We start from the raw sequence: 23,996 nt of genomic DNA, 5'->3' as shown, positions 1-23,996 counted from the left end.
TTCCTGCTATCTTCTTTTTTTTTTTTTTTAACATATAATGTATTATTTGTTTCAGAGGTACAGGTCTATGATTCAACAGTCTTACACAATTCACAGCGCTCACCATAGCACATACCCTCCCCAATGTCTATCACCCAGTCACCCCATCCCTCCCACCCCCCACCACTCCAGCAACCCTCAGTTTATTTCCTGGCAACTCAAATATTTCTAATTTCTTTTGATAAATAAGTCAGTATTTAATATCAAGAAATGTATTATGTATTCCATAACATAACACAACATAACATTTCTTTCAGTTTAAAAATAATCCAATTTCCATTATTTCACAGATGAAGAACTAGACCTAGACATGAACTTCCCAGCCACAAAGTTCACTGGTGGCCAAACCAGAGCTGGATCTGGGATTCCTGTACCCCTGTCCCTTGATTATCCCAGTGTTCCATTCCAAAAGCATTAATATTTTCATTTTACATCACTTCCTAGAGTAATGAGACCCATAGATGTAAATATAGATGTTTATACATATGTATTTATACATATTAATTTTACCATATACATTAGCACTTTTATTTTTCTCCCCATTTCACCCTTTTTTATGCAACATTTCATATGTCTTCCATGTTTTCAGCAATTAAGACTTAAAGTTTCCCTGTTCCTTCATTCACATCTGTGCATAGGACAGTTCTGACAAAACATTAAGTCTTCATTAATTATTTAATGATTGATTAATCCTCTTTGAGATGAATTTGCATGTATTTATGATTTTAAATTCCCAGTATGTCATTTTTATTATTTCCTATCTATTTATTTTTTATTGGTAGACTTCCATCAAACTCAGAGGTCATTTAGTGCTGAGACATTGAAAGCCATATTCCAAAATCAACTAGGACACCATAGAATTTGGTTCTGTTAATAGCTCATTTGACATTGCTGAAAGTGACTCAATCTAAATTTCCATTCCCATATGCCAGCATGCCTCCCAATGATCAAAAGTAATGAAACTGCAGTAAATAACAGAAACGCTTGACTTAAAACCCAGGGGGGTACCTCTGTCTTCATTCTGAGTCCTTGAACTTGGTGTAAGGGAGTGGAGACTTGGTGATAAAGGGAGACCCACAGGAAGTGGTCAGTTGAGAAAGTATTAAGGTGAGATGATACGAAAAAGAAGGATAGTAGAGAGACTCCAGATTTTAATAGGGGTCTGCATTTACTTGGGCTCCTAAGTAATTTATTTATTAAGCAATGTGGAAAGATAGAATTTTGTCTTTCAGAATTCCCAGAGATTGAAGAGCAGGTGAACCAACCTCTAACTACAAAGCGCAAATCATTCCACCTAAGGGTAAGTGTGTGTGTGTGTGTGTGTGTGTGCGAGAGAGAGAGAGAGAGAGAGAGAGAGAGAGACACAAAGTGTGTGTTTCACATAAATAACATTCGTGTCTCATTTAACTGCTTGAAAGGACATAGTATGGCTTATAGAGATTCACAGACTATAACAACGTAAGATATTATGAATGGATAAGAACAAGAATAGACAACAGAAGAAATTTAAAATGAAGCTAAGAATGAAGCATATATAAAATGCGTATCAGACAAAAAAGCGTACATTTGATGTAGGCGGGTCAATAGAACTCTAGTGTCAAAGTGTTCTGACATTTACTACCTCTGTGACTTTAGACAAATTTGTTTTCTCTTGTTTAGACAAGTTGGACATGATTTTGTATATGCTGTGTTTTCCAACACTTACAAGATGTTGTCCCTGTCCTGTAGGATCTGGCAGTCTAGATGGGAAAACAAGATTTACTCAATGGAAACAATTAAAATTTACTCTTCTAAATATATCCTCACACATGGTTCCATCTCACTCAAACCTCCATCTTTTCCTCTTTGCTTCTGGTTTAGCCAACCTGACGTCTGTATTCCTTTCTATACCATCTTGTGGAAGGTTACTAGCAATAACAAGAATCTTCTGATTTGTCACTCCTTACTTCAGATGAATAGGTTCTGAGTATTCCCATCATCACTGATTGGAGGGCACCTTCACCACTTTTGGCAGGAACGATCTGTTGCTGTGTTATTTGTTTCTGTTATTATTTTTCTTTTGACCAAAGTCTTATCCTGTCCCAGTTTTTTTTTCCCTCCTAGATCCTCCCTGCATCTACATCACCCAGTGCCCTCAGCACTGTGTCCCTATATTACAGCGTTTGTCATTTCTATCACTCTGAATGGCTGCTTTTGCGCTCACCCCTTGGGTTTTACTCTCATTTAACTTTGGCACATATCTTCATTATCTCCCCAAGAGGAACTCCAGGGGCCTAGAATGAACTGCTACAAGTGCCTCATACAGTTTCCCAGAGGTGGTAGCAATTGGGTGATGCAAATTTTAGAGTAGAGAATTGTTAGATCTTGAAGGAGCCCAGCTGTGAGGCACTCTTGGTCCTCACTATTGAGAAGGAAGTCAGTGCTGGGATGGACTGGGGCTGGGAGAAATTAAGTCTACCCTAGGGTTTCAAGTGGGAACAGATGGTTTCTTCAGGTCCACTTCTCAAAAGTGAGTAATAATTCTACCTGACAAAATATGAAGTTTGAGTCCAAGGATACTCTATCCAAGAGGACGTGGCTATACAGATTTCCTGGAAGGATTTGTGTTTCAGTTATTACACAAGATATTGATGGCACAATGATGAGTATGACACAGATCAGGTCTCGTGGGGCACTCAGAGGGTCGTGATCAGTCTTTACTTAAATAGCTATCTGCACGAATCTTGTTTTTTTTGTTTGTTTGTTTGTTTGTAAACAGGATTGGAAATGAATCCACATAAGCATAGCTATGTTCTATTGCCAAGAAAGTTCCTATTTAAATATTTTAGATCATAAGTTCATAAATTTTTAAATGTATGTTTTACCTTTTTAGAGGAGTTACTGAAAATAATTCAGATTTTTATTGAATTGTCAGAGTCATTATAACAAAATACTTAATGTTACATTTTTAACCATGGTTTTATTGGGAATTTTTAAGGTAAGTAGGGCTATCTAAATCTACTATCAATGACTCCAAGTTACAGTGATTCTTGGCTTCTTATAAACTATTTTCATTGTTTTACTGTCATATCTATATCATAATAATATCACATAAATGTGTGTGAGTGTATATAATATATAGTGACATACACACTTTAAATACTTTTTTCAGTTTGTAAAAATAGATGTGTCACCAATTTTGAGAGTCTTTAAATCTCCAAAGGCCAGTGTTTTTAATGTTACAATTCTAAGTTTATATAGTCAAAGTAAGATTTTTTTAATTTTAATTTTTTAAAGATTTTATTTATTTATTTATTTTAAAGATTTTATTTATTTATTTGAGAGAGAGAGAATGAGAGACAGAGAGCATGAGAGGGAGGAGGGTCAGAGGGAGAAGCAGACTCCCTGCCGAGCAGGGAGCCTGATGTGGGACTCGATCCCGGGACTCCAGGATCATGACCTGAGCTGAAGGCAGTCGCTTAACCAACTGAGCCACCCAGGCGCCCCAAAGATTTTATTTATTTATTTGAGAGAGAGAATGAGATGGAGAGAGCATGAGAGGGGGGAGGGTCAGAGGAAGAAGCAGACTCCCTGCTGAGCAGGGAGCCCGATGTGGGACTCGATCCCGGGACTCCAGGATCATGACCTGAGCTGAAGGCAGTCGCTTAACCAACTGAGCCACCCAGGAGCCCCAAAGATTTTATTTATTTATTTGAGAGAGAGAATGAGATAGAGAGAACATGAGAGGGGGGAGGGTCAGAGGAAGAAGCAGACTCCCTGCTGAGCAGGGAGCCCGATGTGGGACTCGATCCCGGGACTCCAGGATCATGACCTCTACTGAAGGCAGTCGCTTAACCAACCGAGCCACCCAGGCGCCCAAGATTTTTTTTTAAAGATGTTATTTATTTGTCAGAGAGAGAGAGCACAAGCAGGGGGAGCAGCAGGCTTCCCACTGAGCAGGGAGCCCGATGTGGGACTCCATCCCAGAACCCTGGGAACATGACCTGAGCTGAAGGCAGATGCTTAACCAATTGAGCCGCACAGGCGTCCCAAGATTTCTTTCTTTCTTTCTTTTATTATTTTTTTTTAATGGCCAAGAGAAGTTCAGGCCATTTAGTTACCTGGCGGGTGGGTGGAGTGTGCACAGAGAAGCTGTTATCACCCAACTTTTCACTGTCAATGGGAAGTCCGAATGCAGATTTTCCTCTTAGACTTGGGAAAGTAGATAAAGTTGGGGAAGAATGCCACTTTCCTGAATCTGAGAACAATGCTGATTATGAATTTCACAGCATGCCAGGTAATCCAATACCATGGCTTGGCGAAGGTGCTTTTCCTGAGGCTCTGGAATTTTGTGCCTTTGCACCATCCCATTTAACTCCGTGAGCACTGATGGATATTGGGGTATGGGATAAAAACACATCTGGGTGTCTCAATCTCATGTTTGTCTTGGGATCAAACATTAAGAATTAGACACATCCTAAAAGACAAATCACTGGAATAAGAAGAATGTTGACTATTGTTGTTTTGCGTATCCTCAAACTGAGATGGGAATTAGAAGACCAGTGCCAGAAAGATGTCTGGAGTCAGCAGTGGAGCAGGAACAGAAAAACATCATACACAACAGGAGTGACAAGACTAGAACCAAAGATTGATGCCAAGGATAAATGCTGGCTGTCTGAAAAGGGGGATACCAAGGACTCAGTGGGAAAGTACCACAATCAGCATTAGGAAAAAGGAGGCAAAATCAGAAAGCTGGAGGCGAAATTAGGAAGCATTAGGAAAAAGGAGGCGAAATCAGAAAGCTCAAGAAGTTAAGAGGAATCTATCACATAGGATTTCCTTAGAGCCTGACTAGTGGGCAACAGTCTTAAACCTGTCCCTTCTCCATTCACGCCATAGGCCCTCCTTGAAGCTGGTTCAAATAGAGTTCCACGTGGAATTTTTCAAACATCAGTAGATAGCAGCCTCTCCTGGAAGCCTTGTTAAACACATAAATGCCTCTGTCCAAAACCTGATCTAGAGGTTAGAAAAAGTAAATATCCTGGTTTAAATCCTTTTTGTATAAAGGGCCAATAGTAAATATTTTAGGCTCTGTGGGCCATATGGTCTTTGTCATAATTACTCATCTCTGCTGTTCTAGCATGAGAACAGCCATACACAATATGTAAATAAATGAATGTGGCTGTGTCCCAATCCTTTTTTTTTTTTTTTTACAAAACAGGTAGCATGACAGATTTGGCCTGTGGAACATGGTTTCCTGACCCCTGGTTTAGAGCAATGCTATTCCTTCCCCCACATAGTAGCCTAATGCATCTTGAAAGAAAATTAGCAAAACACAGGCCTTCAAAATAGAAAGCCAGATGTTTCTCTGAATCACCTACAGTTTTGCAGATGTTATTGTTGGTGTTCAATATCTCTGTGTATCAAGGTTACTGAGATATGGATGTACAAAATGGTGGCAGCAAATATAGTTTCTTTTGGAGGCTATAGGAAAGGGATCTCATTTCCCCAAGTAACTCACTCACTTGCCTGCTCTCATGTCAGAAATTCTACCTTTAGTAGATCAATTCAATTCATAGCACTGATATGTTTCCTGATGCTGTATGCAAATGAAAGAAGAGAATAATTGTTCCTACCCTCAAGGGGCAAGAAAAGCAAATTTCCTTTTGACAACTTAAATACTCCTGAGATGGTATAAGCAATACTTATCTACAGGAAAAATGGGTTGAAGACAGAAATATGGAGATTATTTTAAGCTAGCATCAAGCATTAACAGCTAAGTGTAATTGTTTATAAAATTCTGTGTGCACATGTGTGTGCACATGCGTGCCTGTGTGTGTGTGTGTTTGCATGTGTGTGTGATGTAAGATATGGTTAGGAAGGCAGTGGTGGTATGTATTAAAGAAATGGGCAGCACAGAAATGACACATTTCCAAAGGCATTTTAGTCAAAACCCAGCTCCTCCATTAGCTCATCTTTCTCCTCCCAGTGGGGTGTAATCAGTTTCTTGATTAGCATTTGCAGTCACAAGGATTTCAAGTTGCTTCTGCATGATTCTCAGGGACTCACCAGATCATCTCAGAAAGAGCCAGGTCTCTACAGCCACCTGCCCATCTCTGTGGGCCCTGGACTCCTGTGAATGTGCCACAGTCAAGTGTAGGAAAGTGACAAAGCTGATGTTTGCTTTAGGGGATTCTTTCCTGTGACTTCTCCTCTATGCCCCTCTTGAGCTTTCTACATTTTTGTCCCCTCTGCACATTGGCCCTAGACCTGCCCAGAACTCCCAGCCCTTTCCTGAGTTCCTCATTTTTCACCAAAACTTAAACCTAGTTTGCCTTTCATAGAAGGATATTGTGTCCTAAGATGGGACTTGACTTCTGGGAACAGCTAAGTTGAGAACCCAATTGAAGATAATATCTTTTCAAGTTATTTTCATTTTTTTTCAGTTGAGATATTTGCATCTTATTGGGGGTTTTATATTCTTTCCTCATAAGGATTTACTAATTGGAAATTTCATTAGGAGATGGTCTCAAACATCTCTGCTGGAAAGGTTCTGAGTCAGAATGCTATAGTTAGTTGAATGCCAAGAGACCTGCATTTTTGTCATGTCTCAAATTACTAAATTAGCTATAAAACTATGTTCCCATTATGCATCTCAGTTTTCTCGTTCTCTAGAATTATAGTTTGGAATTACATGATTATTGCTTGAAACTCCAAGATAAGCTAATTTACACTAAAGTATTAATGACTGACAGTAGTTTAATCAGTTAGTTATCCAGGTACAGCAGAAATTTTGAAAGCTCGTCCTTAGACCCCAAAGCTTCTGTAGTACTCGCATTTTAGACACCATGAACAATGTAAAGAGCTTTCCGGATTCCTTCAGATCATACCAGTAGGCTGCAGCAGCAGTTGAGGCAGACAGAAAAATGGCCAGAAAGTTGTGTTTTGTTAAGGATAGATGCTTGCTATGATTTCTGGGAAGATTTGGAGTAGGAAAGGACCTCGAGCCAACATGGAATAATCAGGCATGTCTCTTTTTAAATTTTGCATATAGTATCAGAAGCACTGTAAATCTTCCATATTTAATAGGACTCTTCACTTAAATGGCTATTTATTTCCTCGGAGATGAGAGGTATAATTCTTAATGTGTTATTCAGATTCATTACACTTAAGGTCCTTGTGAAAATTAATAAAAGGAAAGCTCATTTAAAATGGAGTCAGGAGGCCAGCAGGGGGAGCGCTCAAAGCCCCAGGACTCCACAGACCCCAACAGGAAGAGATACCTTGCACTCCCAGTAGGGAGTCGGCTTTACTACTCAAGCAGGAGGAGCAAAGATTTTCTCCTTGCTCAGCAACAGCCCAGCCAATGAAAGACTCCCAACTCAGCCAATGAAACGCCACTATACTTGGAGCTCCCAGTTTACACCAAGAGACTTTTTGTTTATGACAACTGCTCCCAACTTTCCCCTTTCCTCTCTAAAGGAGCATTCCTCTTGGTTGTTCTCCTGACTTGCCTATGGTTTTATTATAGTTTGTGTGTCCTGAATTGCAATTTTCTGCTCTTCCCCTAAATAAACCCATTTTTCTTGCAAACTAACTGACAGTTTTATTTTTAAGGTTAACATCTTCATTCAACAGCTAGTAATGACCACACTGTTACAAGCACTCTTCAAGTACCTGGGCCAGTGAACAAAGTCCACAGAGTCCTGACCTCATAGCTTCTGCATTCTGACTGGGACAGGCAGACAATTTACAACTAAAAACTTATATATGTCACCCATAAACTGCGTTCCAGAGAAGAATGAAGAATAAAGCAGAAGAAAGATCTAGAGAGCAATGGAAGATAGATGTTATTTTAATGGGGAGGCCAGGAAAAGCTGCTCTGAGCAGGGGACATTTGATCAGATGTGAAGGAAATGACAGGGGCATCACATGGGATCTGGGCTAGAGGGTTCCTGGCAGACATGATCTGTTCTCATATACTGTTCCTGACTTTTAATGATCTTCCCTGTGCTGATTTGGCTCTTCCTCCCTGGACTGTCTCCTCTAATCATTCATTTTAAGCCATCCCCTCCTCTGTCCAAGGTTCCCTCCTGGTATTTATAGTTGATCTTAATTATTTGCAGGTTCCTTTTTTTGCCAGTTCACCTACTTGCTAAAATTATTTATAATTCCCAAATCAATACTCATGGCATTTTTGTGCTCATTTGCGGACATGTGCATGCACAAAGTAGCAAAAAATTTGAGTCACCCTGTGTATACATTCCCAGGTGAGGCTGAACAAGGAGATGCTCTGCTTTCTTGTTTTAGCTCTCATTCTGTAAATGAGTGTCCTTGTCATGTTCTATTTAATGTGACATTTTTAATATTTTTGTGCTTTTTGTGGTTGATTTATCTATTTAAAATGGCCCCCAAGCAGAGTGCTGAGTTACTATCTATTGTTCCTAAGCAAAAAGGCTGGGATGTGCCTCATAGAGAAAATACATATGCTAGGTAAGCTTTATTCAGGCATGAGTTATAGTGCTTTTAGACATGAGTTCAATGTTAATGAATTGTCAATATATATTAAAGAAGGTGTTTTTATTTTTTAGTTTTTTAGAGGGGTTGGAGAGGCAGAGGGAGAGGGAGAGAGAAAATCTTAAGCTCGACCTGGGGCTCAATCTCACAACTCTGAGATCATGACTTGAGCCAAAATCATGAGTCAGATGCTCAACCAACTGAGCCACACAGGCACCCCTACATAAGGTGTTTTAAAGTAGAAACATACATAACACAAGGTTATTCATTGACTAGGTGATGAAAATGTTATCAGAGGCTCATAGGAACCTAACCCTGTTTTTACCCTAGGAGCAATGGTTCAGTATTTGTGAATTCAGTGTTCCTGTTGACTTTATAGAACATTAACTACCATAGATATTAAGAATCAACTATAACTTCTAGATCTTACCTCCAAAAATATTTATTTTGGGGTACTTTTATTTTAATGCCCAATTATATTCTAATTAATGCTGCACTATATTTGCTTTTAAGCTCTTCTCCAATTGTTTTCCGCATTTTTTTCTGATCTATCACTTTGGCTAGCTTCCAATCATTGAGCATCTACTATGTGCCAAAAATGGGTGTGGGATTTTCATTGGAATGGCCCTGAAAAGTAAGAATTAGGAGGCCCATTTTGCAAATTAAAACCCTGAGGCCTGAGAGGTTCTGAGATTTGCCCAAAGTCACCATGCAAATAAAGCTGAGGAGTCTGGATCTGTTCCAAGGTTTGCCTGGCTCTGAAGCTTTTATGTCTTGCACCGTTCAGGTCCTTGATAGAAACTCAATGAGCTAAACAGAGTGTTACACAAAAAAGACAAAAGAGGGAGGGGAAGTCAAGGACAATTCATGCTTTGTGTTGGTTGGTAACAAAGCTATTTTTCTCTTTGGAAGAAAGAGATGAAAGTTCTGATATTCAAATGCTCACTCACCAGGCACCCTTCAGAATTCCCATCCATCAGCTGGCAAATGGACACATTTTAACAAGCACAATCGCAACCAAGCAAGTTCTGGCAACAAAATATGCCTCCACTAATGATATTCAATTGTTCTAAGTAGAAGACAAAATGGTCTGAAGTGTAATGAGATGCCAAACACACAAACGCACAAAACAGACTGCTCATATTTAAGTCCTTATGTTTCTTGAAGTGAAAACTCATTTTAAGAAGATTATGGTGCATATATTATAAAGTGGGATGATATTCCACATTCATGCCCCACTGGGGCCCTGACTGTATTAAAAAAAATGAAAACAAAACCAACAACATTTTGTTCCCACACAAGTACTTCGCTAATAGGACATGTGACGTGGTAGTCATTTGTTTGGGTTATTTTTATTGCAGGCTTTATGGATGAATTCACTCTTTTGAAACACAATGCGTTCAGGAAACTTTTCAGTCAGGCTCCTGCGAGTAGGAATATCCTACAAACAAGGGGCAGCGGGTCAGGGCCATGGGAATAGAATTCTAATTGATGAGGTGGGGTGAGAGAGGGAAGGGACTAAACTTTCCAGTGATGTGTCCCCCCTCCTCCACCACCTTCTGGCGAGAACAAAGTAACGTCTACAGAGGCAACAGCCAGAATTTTATCCTTGACCAAATTCTATTCAACATGTTTATCAGTGGCAAAGATCCATAGTTTCAAACATTTTATTATAAGTGAAAGCCTTTGTTGTGGTGAAATCCCTCTGAGGAATGTAAATAAGTAAAACATATGAAACAGAAATAATCTGCTGAAGTGAGGGGGTTGTTTTCCAAACAATTTCCATCCCCTTGTTTTTTTAGTAGCAGCTCTGAGGGGGCTTTTGGAAATTCCTCAGACTGCAAGAAACGGTGAAAAGCACTGATTCAGATGAATTGAGATATTTCAATGTCTAGGAGAGATGAATGGTTAAAGGAAGGGTATGTCAGGCAGGGCAAAAGAAAACACTCGATTTGTTTCAAAGAGAGAGAGACTAAATGGGGATGTGAGCTAATCGTAACTGTAGAGATTCTTGAAATGAATAATTGTAGGAAGCACTCACCACTCCCAGGGCTGATAGAGGGAAAGGGAGGAAGTGGTGGTTGCTCAAGAGTACTAAGCAAAGGCCACATGATCAGTACGGGTACCATAAAGAGGGTCTCAGAGGTGGAATCAGGGTGGCAGCCACTTCCTGAGATGTGCCTAGAGGGACAGAGAAAGGAAGAAATGCTGCTTCTTCTTCCCTACCCCTGCATCTGACCCCACCAATACCTCCTCCTTGTTAAACCTACCAGGAAGCCTGCTGGAAAAACAGACTCCCTGGGCCTGGCATTCCTGAGCAGAGTTGAGAAGGGCAGGCATGAAACAAAGAGGTAGGTCAGTAACTGGCTCAGTCCATTTATCGAGCTATTCGGCATCCACCCATACCCTTCTACTCATATTTACGATTCCTGCACCATAGCAATGGCAATGTCATGTTTCTGCCTAATAAAATCTAATTCTCCTTGGTACATAGGAAGATGCACATCTTCCAAAGGGATGACACCACCTTTCGTTGATCATTCCCAGCCTCTGTCCCTGAGTGATATTAGTGCCTATTCATTTCAAATGCAAAGCCCATCTGGATATTATGTAACATAAGGCAAAATTTAAAGTTCAACTACCATCCATGTTCTATATAAAATAATACGGTTCATTAGGTATAACAGTGAAAGGAGCAGTCCCATTTCTACCTCTTCATTTCCAAACTCAGGCATTTGGACTATGGAAGAAATAGTACCACATACTGGTCACGAGTTCAGAGCACGTATCACATTTTGCAAGTGAGTTTGCCATTTCATCATTTTATGTTAGCTAAGTGCATCTGGGGGAAGGAATATATGGCATAAAACCAGGGAATGTCATGGAATTAGCCCATTGCTGCACTCTCATGTTAAAATGAGTTGTTTGGTTGGAACCACTGTTGTGTGGTATACTATGATGGTTAATAAGACATCTTATTAATCCATGGGTAGTGGTACTGGCAGAAAAATTTTGAGCAGAGAAGAAAAATTCTTATCAAAATAACTTTGGTTTTTTGAGAGCATACCACTGTTCCCAGTGTTTTAGAAAATAATCTAATATAATCAGACTGCCATCAGGTAGCTGAGATGATCCCCCTGAGAAATGAGAACCCATTAGGGCCTGTTGGAAGGTTTGGACAGTCAGCAGTGATAGAAGCAGGATTTTTTTTTTTTTTTAGTGAGGTGAGAGCTCATGCTGTTGACCCATGTATAATTTCTCTTGCTATGCCCATCCTGGGCAAGTCATCCCATGCTTCTTCCTCTGAACTTCTTCCCAAAATTCCATCCTTGAATCTTTTTTTCTTTCCAGTTATCTGATCCTTAAGCCAAACTGTTATCTGTTGCTTGAGAATCAGTGTGGATTCACAGTTCTGGCTATGTATCCATCCAGGCAAAGTAAGTAACTGTATATACATCTCAAAGTTAGGCCCATGAGAAGATTTCCTTCCACTACTGTCTTTCAGGGACATTCCTGATCAGGACTGAAGAGTAACAATCACTTAGGACTGCTGACATCATGTCATGTAGAAATATCTGTGGCACGAAGCCTGAATTATTTCTTCCTCTGTAAACTGGTCATTGAGATTTTCCCATAAGGCCATAGGAGTTTGTTAAAGGAGTGATAATAGAAGGTGCATTTTGTGGAAGTGCCAGAAGATTCTGAGCCTCCTGCTTGTACAATTTACTTGTGCCTTTAGGTATCTCTAAGACCTCTTTCTCTATGTAACACTTCCATTTGATAATGGAGTCCTGCTTCTCATCTTTAAATTTGTGATTTAATGGATGAGAAACACTCAACTCATGACATAACTTGCTGGGTCAGTTTTTGTCCCATGATCAGATACTAAATCTCCATCAGAGCCCAATATCAACCTAAGAGCTTCTTCCCCCCATAAAGCTAACAGTATTTTCAGAAGGGAGCATTATTTTGTTCCCAAATCCTAGGGGAATAGCACTATGATTTTTGTCTGTTGGTGAATCCCAGTGACTCCATTCAGCATTTCTGTTTGCCACAGCTGTTCTAGGTTTCATGGGAAAGGCTGGTCACTAAGGCCAAGGCAGCAGAACAACACCACAACCTGGATCACCTTCAGAACCCACTTGCAATTGAATCTATCAGCTCATCAGTATATGGGTTGGAATGAGGTGTAGGTTGTCTCCAAAATCCAAAGAAGCCAGACATGCATTGCTCTAATTTCTTAGTGATAGGCTGTATAAGGGGAAACTCCACTGGACTCCTAGAAATGTCACCATGGGGCCAGGTCTCCATATTTTTATGGGGTTTATCTCCTAACCTGTGACATATTTCAATGTTATTAAGGCATCTACAGTAGTTGCTACTATTTATCAAGACCAATCTACGTGATGTCATCAAGATAGAGAATCAGAATGATGTTCTCTAGGGTATGCTTAAATCCCTGCAAGTTAGTTTTTGACAGATATCAGGGAAGATTCTCACAGCTATGGAATAAGTCTGTTGAAGAATATTGCTAACCTGTCAGGTGAAAGCTTCCTGTTTCAGGGAGTCTTTAGAAATTGGCATATATAGGAAAAAACCCCAAAACATTTGATATATAGATTGCTGCATGCCCAGTTCCAGGGAATTGTTTTGTTTAAGGAAAGATAATACACATGGAACATCAGTTGCAATCTGAGCCACCACCTGATTTACTTTGTGGTAATCCATAGTCTTTTTTTTTTTTTTTTTTAATCCATAGTCTTTTTTCAAGATCTAGATATCTTCTGCATAGCCAAAAAGTTAGTGATTAAGTAATTAAATAGTTAAATGGGTGATATGATACGATAGAACCCACCACTTTTGCAAATATCAAGTCTCTTGGTAGTAAATATATCAATCAAGGTCCAACTGAGATCATCGAGGAGACATTTACATTTCCAAAGATGTTGCCAGAAGCAGAGAGAGAAGAATTTATTCTTCCCTCTTCCCAACTTCTGATCTCTCACTAATGCCTCTTTTTAGGGAAACTAACAGGATACTTGTTGGCAAAGGAAACTGGAAAATATAATTTAGAGACACACAGCCTCAGCATTACAGAGCAGAGAAGTGTCAATATAGGGCTGTAAGATACTAGATAAATAACTGGTATAGTTACTTTTCACATAATAAATAAGTATTTGGCATAGACCTTATGATTTTATGTGACTTACAGGTATCTCTGCTTTTCCTTACAGGATACAATACAAAGAGAAAGAGGATGGTAAACATAAGGAAATGTGCCTCAGAAGGCTACAGTGTAAAGGGGAAAATCAAGTCCTGTCAACTTTGTATTTTTCCTCAAACCCAGGAGGTTAGGACCATGTAAACCTGAAATAAATTGGTGTTGACATGAGGTGACTAAGATGAGAAACATACACATATAAATGTGGGGCCTCAGGGGAGGGGCAGTGTGAGGAGTCATGCATTGGCATCACTTCATTAAACGATGTGGTGTTTTAGGTGATTGCCTACTCACTAGGAACCATCAGCATGCTGTGGCTTAAAATAGAGCTCATTCAAACAAAGATTATGTTTGTGAAGAGAAGCTTGTGTATCATATAAGATATTTAGTTAGTGAAAGATGGGTTCATTTATATTTACCCACATATTTACCCTTTCTATTGCATTTCATTCCCACCTACATATTTTTGAGTCCATCTTTAATAATTTGGCTTTTCCAGAACTCTTTTTAATGCTTCCTTTAGTGCAGGTGTTCATTAATGATTCTCTCAGTGTTTTTAAAAAGATTTTATTTATTTATTTCAGAGAGCAAGAGTTCATGGCTGGGGGTGGGGGGAGCAGAGGGGGAGGGACAAAGAAGGGGAAAAAATCTCCACTAGACTCAGAGCCATGAAGGACTTGACTTGGGGCTCAATCCCATGACCCTGAGATCATGACCTGAGCCAAAACCAAGAGTCAGATGCTCAACCAACTGAGTCACCCAGGTGCCCCAGATTTTCTCAGTTTTGTTTCATTAGATATCTCATTTTTTTTGCTTTTACTTTTGGAGGACATTTTTATTTGGTTTAGAATTTTATGTTGACAGGTGTTTTCTTTTGGAACTTCGGGGATATTACGTTATTATCTGGCTTCTGTGTCTTCTGATGAGAAGTCAGGGTTCACTCACTCTTTCTCATTTGAAGGTAATGTCTTTTTTTCTCTGGCTGCTTTTTAGGTTTTATTTTTTGGTGTTTGGTTTTCACAGGTTTCACCATGACATATGTATCAATACATATGACATAAATACATAGATGTATGTTCTTTGTAATTTTCTTGCTTAAAGTTTTATAGAGCTTTTGAATCTGTGGCTTCAAATTTTCATAATTTTTGGAAAATTCTTGGGTATGACGTCTTTCTCTTTCTTTTACCTCATTCACTTTCAACTCTCTTTAGGGGTTACAGTTGCACATGTTACAACTTCTCATCGTGACCCATTTCTCTCTCTCTCTCTAATACTTTCCATTCAGTTCTCTCTTTGCTATAGTTATTTTGCCCTATTCCGTCTTTCACTTCATTAATTCTCTCATCAGCTATAGTATAGTGGCTGTTAACTTCATCTATTGAGCTCTTAATTTCAGATATTGTCATGTTTAATTCTCGAATGCCATTTGATTCTCTTTTATAGTTTCCAGTTCTATGGCAAAATGCTCCCTCTTGTCATCTACTTTTCTGAATATATTAATCACAATTATTTTAATATCTATGTTTGATAACTATAATACCTGGAATAACTGTGAGTCTGTTACTACTGTCTGTTTTTCCTCTTGGTCTAATTTCTTGAAATGCATGGTAAGTTTTGATTGAATGATGGACTTTTAACTAAAAAAAAAAATACAGAGGTTCTGGATAATGTTATCTTTTTCCAGAGAGGGTGACTTTTTGTCTTTGGCAGGCAGTAATAGCGAGAGCACATTATCTCAATTCAGTCATGAGTTGAACTGACTCAAAGCTGGATTTCAGATTTTGTAATATACTGCTTTTTCCAAAGTTTCCCATAGTTATTTTTAAAGGAGTGACTGTCAATATCAAAATACTGTTATATAACATATATCACATTACATATGCTATATAAAATATGTATCAATTATATATATGATATATATCATATATGTATGTATGTGAGTGTGTGTGTATGTGTACAGGTAATATCACCTGGATTAGTTTTCACTGTTATTTAAATTCTTTATCCCAAACTATTTTCCATATAGCACTTGTGAGTAGCAAAGCTTCCTATGCCTAATAATATTTTTATAGCTATAAATTTGAATGGTAGTTTGGGTAAACAGACATCCTAGGTTTAAAATTATTTTATAATTTGGAACTTTTGGCCTTTCTGGCAGGAAGAGGTTGGCATACACAAGTGTTATAACGTGGAATGAATTACGAACCAAAATGTAAATGATGAAACTTCTTAAAGAAAACATAGAGATTATTGCTAACTTAGGGTAAACAAAGATGTATTAAGACACAAAAGGCATAAAACTGGAAAAGTTTAATTTAATAAAAATGGATTTCATCTATCTATCTATTTTGTAAAGACAATTTTAAGTATATGAAGCTTCAAGCTGTTGACTAGGAGATTCATATTTCTTATATTAGAATGGTACTCGTATCATGAATATATATAGAATTCAAATAATCCAAGATGATAAATAACCCAGTTAAATGTGTGTAGAGGATCTGAAAAGACACTTCAAAAAATATGTAAATGGCCAATAAGCATATAAAACGATGCTCAACATCCTTAGTCATCAGGGAAATGAAAGTTTACACCATGAGATAGTACTACCAACACATTAGAATGGCTAATATTGAAAAAAAATCTTCAAATTTTATTGAAGATGAGGAACAAATGGGACTCTTATACACTGCTGGTGACAAATGTCAAATGATATAACTATTCTGGAAAATAATTAAGCAGTTTCTTACAGAGGTATACATTTGCTATATGACTCCACAATTTTAGTCCTCGGTATTTTCCCCCCCAAAATGAAAATACATGCCTGTCCAAAGACTTACATATGAATATTCTCAGCAGCTTTACTAATAAGAGCTCATTAAGAGGCAAATGGATAAATAAATTGTGGTATATCTATTCAGTGGACATCTACACTGTAGTAAAAGGAACAGACTCATAGTAAATATAACAATATGGATAAATCTCAAAAATACTATTCTGAATAAAAGAAGCCAGACACAAAACAGTATTACTGTACTGTATGCTCTCCATTTATAAATATAAATCTAAACTTCAGTGATAGAAAACAGATCGGTGATTGCTTGGGGCCAGGCATAGGGGATGAGAATGAACTGGCAAGGGGTTCAAGACAACTTTTAGAGTTATAAAAATGTTCTGTATCTTAATTGTCATGGTGATTGCATATTGCACACATTTGTCAAAACTCATTTTACCATATATGGTTACAAATAGTGCATTTTATATCATGTAATTTTACCTAAATAAAGTTAATTTAAATAAAAAGTTTTTTGGCATATCAATTTTATTTTCGTATTTTTCCCAAAGAAAATAATTAGATAAGAACACAAAGATAAATGTAAAACTTTATCCCATTATTGCTGTGAGAGATAAACCTAGAAACAAGTACGTGATTAACAATAATGAATTGTTTCAGTAAGTTTGGTATATCCATATAATGCAATCATTTCAAATGATGATGTAGATTAGATGTATGCTAATTGACATGCAAACATGCTCTGAACACTTTTACATTCATTATTTAATTTCAGCCTGACAATAATAGCATTAATTTCTAAGTAAGTTATATGGGTTATAATTGAATGGCAGGAGTTCTTTGAATGGAGTATATATGCGTATATACTTCCTTCCTTGCCATGCTGTCTTTCCTGTTAAAATCTTCAGTTGTATTTGTCATGATCTAATCTGATTTGTTTCCTTAAAGTGACAAAGAACAGCACTGAGGACATCTTGTTCATGGTGGTTGCATGTGTTAGATTCTATTTGACATTATAGAGTCATAGTCTGCAGTGGGAACTATATGGGAAATAAGGACATCCAAAGCTAATATAAATGGTGACATAACGTACATACATTAAGTCACAATTCTGATTGAGTCAAAATGTGCCTTCTTTCTCCAATCTGATGCCATTGTTCTTTAGGGAATTTAGAAATCAATGACACTTTTTTTTTTAGAAGGACTAAATTAGGTCTGATCTATGACAATATTTCATTAGACAATCAGCCTTTACCTCTGTATCATCTCACTCCATCGCCTCTTTTTGTTCGCTTCTGTTACTTTCATTTTCCCTTTACTCTTCCCTATCAAATCTCACTAATCCAGTGCTCTTGTACTTCTTTAGGATTTGTCAGTGTGTGTGTGTGTGTGTGTGTGTTCACATCAAATTGTCAGGGACTGAGTGCACATGCTACACCCCCAGTTACTCATCAGTGTTGGTCAGGAAAGCTCTACTACAGCCTTTGAAGCTAATTGAATTTCTATAATGTGATACGGACTCACAGTCTTTTCTCTGAAAATCTTAGGCCAGATATGTGTCTGAATTTTTGGATTTTAAGAAGATAATGCAGTATATATATAGTGAGGTAGGTCTAGATCACAGTTCTATAAACACATATATACTCCCATGACTGGAGGCAGAGCTGGGGGCAGGGCAGGCTGCAGGAATGATAGGAGATAGGGATGCTACTATTCTAAAATTACAGCAGTTTTTTGTCCTCTTTCACTATTTACATGTGAAGTTTGTTACTTTATTTTCTTGCTTGGAAAAGCATTTAACTTCCCTACGTCTAATTTTCCTAAAAGGTTAAATAATAATAATTTAAAAAAATAATAATAAATACCTATCTCATAAGATTGTTGTGAAGAGTAAATGCATTAACACGTGTAATATTCTTAGCATAGCAATCCTGGAGCCTGGTAATGTCTGAATAAAATGCAGCCACTATTACCTAGTATTATTTTTCAGTGTTGGGAATATTTTAGTAAGCCTATTGATTATATGTAGATAACAAAGATTAGACAATCTCTTTGGAATCATGATATAAATCTGTGTCATTGTGGATAAAGCTTTATGTTTATAGATTATTATATAGGCCGAAGTGTGAATATAAGATTGAGTTAGGGAAGAACCCCCTTGCCCCCACCCATCATATTTTGGACTCTGAAGGGCTGGGAAAGTGTCAGTACTTCAGACAGGGGGACAATGTCAAAAGCATTCCTATTGAGGGGATGACTGTATGGGAGATCCATCCATCCAGTCTAGAAATTGTCACATTTTGTAGCCACTGTCAGGGCTTTTGTCTGTTGTAAATCTCTTCTATTATCTTGATAGGGAGATTTTTAAAAATTTAAACTCTTATAGTCTGGTCTTATCCATCTTGTACAGAAGGTTCCACTCCTGGTTCAAGTGATATAGTCAAGGCACAGCAGTGGTCACCTGTGAGATTCAGTTATGGTTTGGTGAAAAGTGATGGGAGAAAGCAGTGTTGTCCTCAGTAATAGCTGGTTTCCTGAGGTGCCAGATGGTGGAACAGTAATAAGCATTCCTTGGGAATTCTCAGAATTCCTTGGGGATGAATATCCAGTGAAATATTGGACTTCACGGTGAACTCATGGGGACTCAGATGATTATTACATGGGAATTAGTCGAATTTGCAGATATGGAAGCCAGCAAAAGTTGGGGACAGGGGAAGCCATCATACTCCAGATGATTGCATTCAGAGGTAGTACTTTTGCTGCCCTCACTGGTTTCCTCAGACAACACTTCTACACCCCAGCTACTCATGCCTCAGGACAGAGACAATAGAGGTGCCTGCGTATTGTCTAGTCCATGACGAAACAGTATTCTCTGGTTCTGCAGAGGTCCTACCTCACAAATAAACATGGGTGATCACAGTGCTCATTTGTTATCAGTTGATTAAAATCCAGTAGTGAAATTATCTGCTATATCAACCATAAAACTACTTACACTAGGTTTATGTGGGCTTTCCACAGCCCTGCCTGCTACACTAAGGGTATCACCTGAAAAACCCACATTCAATTCTAGCAGGCCACCTCCTTCTGTCTGCTCTTGTGTAATTAAGGCACCCAAATATGGGGGCTGGACATTTCTGTGACCCGAAGTATCATGTCAGCTGGACATAGAGATAGAAGACCACATTGAGAGTTCACCACAGACAGCCTGGATTTCTTCTCAATACTTTCCATCTATTTACTGGAGACCCCTACCTCCCGCTTACCAAGTTTTGCCAAAGGCATTGCTTGGACCCCACCCAGACTCTCACTCCACTTGCCTATCTTTTTCTTAGAACTCCAAACAAGTATTTTGCTTTTTGAGAGAGTTTTTACAGATCAGGACTTCAGGCACTTCTCCAGCACGGTGAGTGAAACTACTCAGATGCCATGGTGCCCAGCATCAGTGTTCTTGACTGTCAGGCAGGGTATAGGAGCACTATGCCTTGGATAGAAAGGCTCCCTTTATCTCTGCTCCCCAAGTTTTGTCTTCCCACATCTTGTTTCATTCCTCGTCATCCACCAGGCTTTCTTATGTGGTTCCAGGGTGCTTTGTGCCTCATCTGGCCTGAGTAATGACATTTTAGGTACTTAGAGTACTCAGCCTGGCTCTCCTTTGCATCCTATCTCCTTCCAAATGGAGACAGTCAGGAAAATTACACTCTTCAGGTGTCTGGTGCTGAGATTGTTGAGTTCCCACAGAGCTCTCTGAGGGGAGCCTACCCATTACCTGACAAAATAGAAGGAATGGTAACAGAGGAAGATGGGATAATGCTGCAGAAACTAAAGAGAGTGCTCATGCTTGCATGGAGAAGGAAGCTACCTTATGCTCTGCCATCAGGAGTCCTAGAAATATGCCCCTAGCTAATTCCTGAGATGGTACTGTCACAGCTTCATATCTTGTCATTTGATTTCTAACCCTGCTCTTTTTCATATATGTGTTACTTCAATCATCAGAGGTCTATTGAAGTACTTTTTAACATAATGGTCCCCAGTAAATGCAAAAAAAATTTTTTTTTTAAAAAAAGGACACACGTTTTGAGCTGAAGGACCTCATAGTTCAGTAAGAAATAGGTCTTTTTATATTTATAAATAAGAAATTACAATATAACATGATAGGGGTTTTCTCAACAGTTGCTTAAAAAGGCAACAGAAGAAAACATTAATTCTGCTTGAGGAAAACAAGAGAGGCTTCAAAGGAATAAGCCCTTGAGTTAAGATTTAAAGAATGGATAGGGGACTTTTAGGTGAACATGAATGGTGGCAGGATGCGGGGGGAGGCCATTCAGGGCAGAAGGAACAAACAGCATGTAGTAGCAGGATGACAAGACAAGGGACATCCTGCTGACTTAGAATGGCACATCGTCCATGGTGTTTTTGGTAACTAGTGCAATAGCTCCCAAAGAGGACTGTGATGGTTAATTGCATGTGTTAACTTAATTGGTCTGTATGGTGCCCAGACATTTAGTTAACATTATTCTAGATATTTCTGTGAGGGTGTTTCTGGATGAGACGAACACTTGAATCAGTAGACTGAATAAAGATTGCCCTCCCCAGCATGGGTGGCCTCATCCAATCCACTGAAGATCTGAATAGAACCAAAAGGCTGAGTAAAGGAGAATTCTCTCTCTTACCTATCTTCAAGCTGGGCAATCAGCCTTTTCCTGCCTTCAGATTTGGACATAGATTTGCACTGGAACTATATCATTAACTCTCCTGGGTCTCCAGCTTGCTGACTATGGATCTTGGGACTTTTCAGTCTCTACAACCTCATGAGCTAGTTCCTTATAATAAATCTCTTTATACAGATCTTTATCAACTTACAGCTGGGTTATATCCCAATAAACCCATTATAAATTGAAAATATCATAAGTCAGAAATGCATTTAATACACCTAGCATGTACCTAATATCATAGCTGAGTCTAGCCTACCTTAACACTTACATTAGCCTACAGTTGGGCAAAATCATCTAACACAAAGCCTATTTTATAATAAAGTGTTCAATAGCTCATGTAGTTTCTTGAATACTGCACTGAATGTGAAAAACAGAATGGTTGTATGACAGAATATACCTTGTAAGTGGTTGTAAGTGTATTGGTTGTTTACCCTTGTGATCACGTGGCAGACTAGGAGCCAGGGCTCACTGTTGCTGCCCAGCATCATGAGAGAGTATCGAATTTAAATTTAAATTTAAAATTTGAAGTTTGATTTCTACTGAATCCATATTGATTTTGCACTATTGTAAAGTCAAAAAACTGTAAGCTGAACCATCATAAGTTGGGGACCATCTGTATATATAGATATCCCAATGGTTCTGTTTCTCTGGAGAAACCCTGAGTAATACAAGGACACTGATTGTCATTGTATGCTTGGGCTGCTATAACAAAATATCACAGACTAGGTGGTTTTTAACAACAGAAATATATTTTCTCACAGTTCTGGAGGTTAGAAAAGCCAAGATCAAGATGCTGACAAATTCAGTTTCTGGTGAGGATTCTCTTCTCTGGCTTGTAGATGGCTGCCTTCTCACTTTGTTCTCACAGTGGGTGGACAAGGAGGGGGAGAGAGAGAGAGAGAAAGAGAGAGAGAGGGAGTGAGAGAAAGAGAGAGAGAGAGAGAGAGAGAGAGAGAAAGAGTGTGAAAGTGAGCAAGCTAGAGAGTGCAAGCTCTCTGGTGTCTCTTCTTCTAAGGACACTAATCCCATTGGACTGAGCCTCATGCTCATGACCTCATTTAGTCTTAATTCCTTAGAGGTTTCATCTCCATACACAGACATACCAGAGCTTAGAGCATCAGCATATGAAATTTCAGGGGGACACAAATCAGTCTACAACATTGAATGAGGGTGGTGGGAGAGGAGTCTGGACAGGTGGGCCCAGAACAGAATGTAAAAGTTTGAGTACATGCTGAGGATGGTGGGAGAGGAGTCTGAACACGTGGGCCCAGAACAGAATGTGAAAGCTTTGAGTCCATGCTAAGGGATTTTCATATTTATTCTGTCGGTTATTGTGAGTTACTGAAGGGTTTTAACTGTTGAAAAGAAATGTTAAAACTTATATTAGAAAGCTTATTTTGACTTTTGGTTAAAGGAGCATTGACTAGCCATCTTAGAAACCAATTTAAAAACAAACAAAGAAAAAACAAACACCCTACTGGATGGTGTGGATAGATACATTTGTTTATAATTTCTGAAAACAAATGAACCACTTTTCAACATCCTTGTTATAATGGAGATCACTTAAATTTAGGATAGTGATTCTCAAAGTGTGATCCCTGGATGAACAGTATCTGCACCATCCAAGAACTTGTTAGAGATATACCTTCTCAAGACCAACCTCAGGGGGCACCTGGGTGGCTCGGTTGGTTAAGCGACGGCCTTCGCTCAGGTCATGATCCTGGAGTCCCGGGATCGAGTCCCACATCGGGCTCCCTGCTCGGCAGGGAGTCTGCTTCTCCCTCTGACCCTCTTACCTCTCGTGCTCTCTCTCTCAAATAAATAAATAAAATCTAAAAAAAAAAGACCAACCTCAACCTATTTGAATCAGAAACTCAGGGAGTGGGGGCCAAGCAGTCGGGGTTTTAACCACCCCTCTAGGTGATGCTGATTCAGCTCAAATTTGTGAATGACTGGGTTGGGAGAACACCTGTATCCTTACTGTAAAGAGAGTTCCTGACCACCTACGTATCCCTTATCTGCTGCTGCTCCAAAGACACACAAAATCTAGAAAAGTTTGTCGAGTGGTGGGGAATCATGTGCACCTCAAATTCCCCACCCCAAAATAAGAGAAAGGGCCACAGATAACGCAGATAACTGATTTTCCCAAGGAAGAGCATCAAAGGGATGTCAAGTGAAATATATGAGTGCAAATAAAATAGAAAAACATCTTAAAGTGCAGGATGACCTGTGTGTATCGACTGCAAGGACTTTCTGCAAAACAGGCAAAGTCAACAAGAAGACTCACAGCTAATTAATTCTGGGAGAAAATAAGGTACCTTATAAAGAAAAACATAAACATCAAGAAAGAAAGGAGAAGAGAGAGAGAGAGGCTCTGAGATTAGAAATCGTTGCAGAGGGGTCAGATCTGGAGTTGAAATGAAAAATTAGATTTACATAGAAAGATGGACACCTCTTCCCCCAAGGCTATCAGTAAGGGTGCAATGTTACATGCAAATTTGGAAACTTTAATGAGATTAAACATTTGTAAATCACATAATGGATTTCCTGGCATATGGTTTGTGCTCAATGAATACTAGCCCTTATGAATTACCACAGCACCAAACCCATGAACAGTGAATACCTGACTCACCCCTGGAGGGTGTCACCCTTTAGGGACCATTAACAAATGTTTACCCTGGAGAAAGAAGGCATGATCTGAGAACAGGTCCCAATAGTAAATGATGAGGAAGGTTAA

The 23,996-nt window shown here is 38.8% G+C and overlaps 1 long non-coding RNA gene across 1 annotated transcript in view; it reads right to left on the bottom strand.

Moving 5' to 3' along the window:
- The window catches only part of LOC135362613 (uncharacterized), a 394,512-nt gene that overhangs the window by 20,179 nt on the left and 350,337 nt on the right, over positions 1-23,996 (bottom strand). The gene's annotated exons all lie outside the window — the stretch shown is intronic.

Source organism: Mirounga angustirostris, unplaced genomic scaffold (assembly GCF_029215605.1).
Source record: "Mirounga angustirostris isolate CCGP_5_RB_7025 unplaced genomic scaffold, mMirAng1.0.hap1 SCAF_14, whole genome shotgun sequence".
NCBI lineage: Eukaryota > Metazoa > Chordata > Mammalia > Carnivora > Phocidae > Mirounga > Mirounga angustirostris.
The sequence above is the reverse complement of the archived record's forward strand: the minus strand, read 5'-3'. Positions and strand labels throughout refer to the sequence as shown.